Source organism: Ovis aries, chromosome 24 (genome assembly GCF_016772045.2).
Source record: "Ovis aries strain OAR_USU_Benz2616 breed Rambouillet chromosome 24, ARS-UI_Ramb_v3.0, whole genome shotgun sequence".
NCBI lineage: Eukaryota > Metazoa > Chordata > Mammalia > Artiodactyla > Bovidae > Ovis > Ovis aries.
The window spans coordinates 23,564,209-23,567,315 of record NC_056077.1 but is presented as its reverse complement, the minus strand read 5'-3'; the positions used below and the strand labels follow the sequence as shown (position 1 = coordinate 23,567,315).

At 42.2% G+C, this 3,107-nt stretch overlaps 1 pseudogene; it reads left to right on the top strand.

The window, feature by feature from the left end:
* Nucleotides 1-487: 487 nt before the first annotated feature.
* LOC101108538 (heterogeneous nuclear ribonucleoprotein A1-like) lies at nt 488-2,045 on the top strand (annotated as a pseudogene).
* Nucleotides 2,046-3,107: the final 1,062 nt, after the last annotated feature.

The window sequence follows — 3,107 nt, the reverse complement described above, 5'->3', positions numbered from 1 at the left end:
ATTACAATGGCATCACTGACTCAATGGGCATGAGCTTCAGCAAACTCAGAGGGATACTGAAAGACAAAGAAGCCTGGCATGCTGCAGTTGTTAGGGTCACAAAGAGATGGACATGATTTAGTGACTGAATAACAATACAATATTTTTCTCTTTTTAACTTAATCTGTATAATAGGCTCTAGGTTCATCCACCTTATTAGAACTGAGTCAAATGCATTTCTTTTTTATGGCTGAGTAATATTCCATTGTACGTATGCACCACAACTTCTTTATCCATGAATGATGCCTTTTAATTCTATTGTTGTAGTTATAATTATTTATTATCTGGAGGAAAACACTGTGCTGTACAGAATGACAAAATGTAGCCGATATTATTGTGCTTGCTTGGATCTGTGATTTCTCCAGGGCTTTTCTAATCCCTTCCTCTCCTTCCTTGTGTTTAAATATCAAAACCTAAGACCTCCTTTCTGCCTGTGGATGCCGCCAAGAAAGCATCGTTGAAGTCTTCCCCGCCTCCACTGCCGTCATGTCTAAATCAGAGTCTCCCAAAGAGCCCGAACAGCTGCGGAAGCGCTTCATCGGAGGATTGAGCTTTGAAACAACCGATGAGAGTCTGAGGAGCCATTTTGAGCAGTGGGGAACGCTCACAGACTGTGTGGTAATGAGGGATCCAAACACCAAGCGCTCCAGAGGCTTCGGGTTTGTCACATACGCCACCATGGAGGAGGTGGATGCGGCCATGAATGCAACGCCACACAAGGTAGACGGAAGAGTTGTGGAACCAAAGAGGGCCGTCCAACAGAAGATTCTCAAAGACCTGGTGCCCACTTAACTGTGAAAAAGATTTTTGTTGGTGGCATTAAAGAAGACACTGAAGAACATCACCTGAGAGATTATTTTGAACAGTATGGGAAAACTGAAGTAATTGAAATCATGACTGACCGAGGCAGTGGCAAAAAGAGAGGCTTTGCTTTTGTAACCTTTGATGACCATGACTCCGTAGACAAGATTGTCATTCAGAAATACCGAACTGTGAATGGCCACAACTGTGAAGTGAGAAAAGCCCTGTCTAAGCAAGAGATGGCTAGTGCTTCATCCAGCCAGAGAGGTGATTCTGGAAACTTTGGTGGCGGTCGTGGAGGTGGTTTTGGTGGGAATGACAACTTTGGTCGTGGAGGAAACTTTAGTGGTCGAAGTGGCTTTGGTGGCAGCCACGATGGTGGTGGATATGGTGGCAGTGGGGATGGATATAATGGATTTGGTAATGATGGAAGCAATTTTGGAGGTGACAGAAGCTACAATGATTTTGGCAATTACAACAATCAGTCTTCAAATTTTGGACCCATGAAAGGAGGAAACTTTGCAGGAAGTTCTGGCCCCTATGGTGGTGGAGGCCAATACTTTGCCAAACCACGAAACCAAGGTGGCTATGGTGGCTCCAGCAGCAGCAGTAGCTATGGCAGTGGCAGAAGGTTTTAATTACTGCCAGGAAACAAAGCTTAGCAAGAGAGGAGAGCCAGAGAAGTGACAGGGAAGCTACAGGTTACAACAGATTTGTGAACTCAGCCAAGCACAGTGGTGGCAGGGCCTAGCTGCTACAAAGAAGACATGTTTTAGACACTACTCATGTGTATGGGCAAAAAACTCGAGGACTGTACTTGTGACTAATTGTATAACAGGTTATTTTAGTTTCTGTTCTGTGGAAAGTGTAAAGCATTCCAACAAAGGGTTTTAATGTAGATTTTTTTTTTTTTTTGCACCCATGCTGTTGATTGCTAAATGTAATAGTCTGATCATGACGCTGAATAAATGTCTTTTTTTTTTTTTAATGTGCTGTGTAAAGTTAGTCTACTCTGAAGCCATTTTGGTAAACTACCCCAACAGTGTGAAGTTAGAATTCCTTCAGGGTGATGCCAGGCTCATTTGAAATTTATTTACAAACCTGCTTGGTGGAGAAGCTGTTGTCTTCAGAACCTTGGTGTAGTTGAACTGACAGTTACTGTGTTGTGACCTGGAGTTCACCATTAAAAGGGTCACCCATGCAAAGTCATGGAGTTTTTTAAATTTTTTTTGGTTATTAATGATTGTTGGCACATCCTATGCAATAAATCTAAATTGAATTATGGTACCAGATAAAGTTATAGATGGGAATGAAACTTGTGTATCATCCATTATCATGTGTAATCAATAAAAGATTTAATACCCTCTTGAAAAAAAAAAAAACCAACCTAAGATCTAGAGCCTAATCTCTCATCATTGCCCAAGTGACTATAAGACAAATTAACCATATTGGCCTCAAGATTCATCCTTCAGTGACTCTCCAAACTCCATAGTATGGGACACAAATTACTTCAAGATCTACCTATTTCTCTAGCCTCACTTCCTCACGTCTTCACAGTTTATACTCTTGCAATAATACAGTATATAATGATACCTTGATCACATTATGTTCCTTCATATTATACTTTCACACATGCAATTCACTATACTTAAACAATGAGTGGCAACTGACATGGGACTAACTAGTTCAGTTCAGTTCACTTCAGTCGCTAAGGCATGTCTGACTCTTTGCAAGCCCATGAATCAGAGCACGCCAGGCCTCCCTGTCTGTCACCAACTCCCAGAGTTTACTCAAACTCATGTCCATTGTGTCGGTGATGTCATCCAGCCATCTCATCCTCTGTCATCCCCTTCTCCTCCTGCCCCCAATTCCTCCCAGCATCAGGGTCTTTTCCAATGAGTCAACTCTTCGCATGAGGTGGTCAAAATATTGGAGTTTCAGCTTTAGCATCAGTCCTTCCAATGAACACCCAGGACTGATCTCCTTCAGAATGGACTGGTTGGATCTCCTTGAAGTCCAAAGGACTCTCAAGAGTGTTCTCCAACACCACAGTTCAAATGCATCAGTTCTTCAGCACTCAGCTTTCTTCACAGTCCAACCCTCACATCCATACATGACCACTGGAAAAACCATAGCCTTGACTAGACAGACCTTTGTTGGCAAAGCAATGTCTCTGCTTTTGAATATACTATCTAGATTGGTCATAACTTTTCTTCTAAGGAGTAAGCGTCTTTTAATTTCATGGCTGCAGTCACCATCTGCAGTGA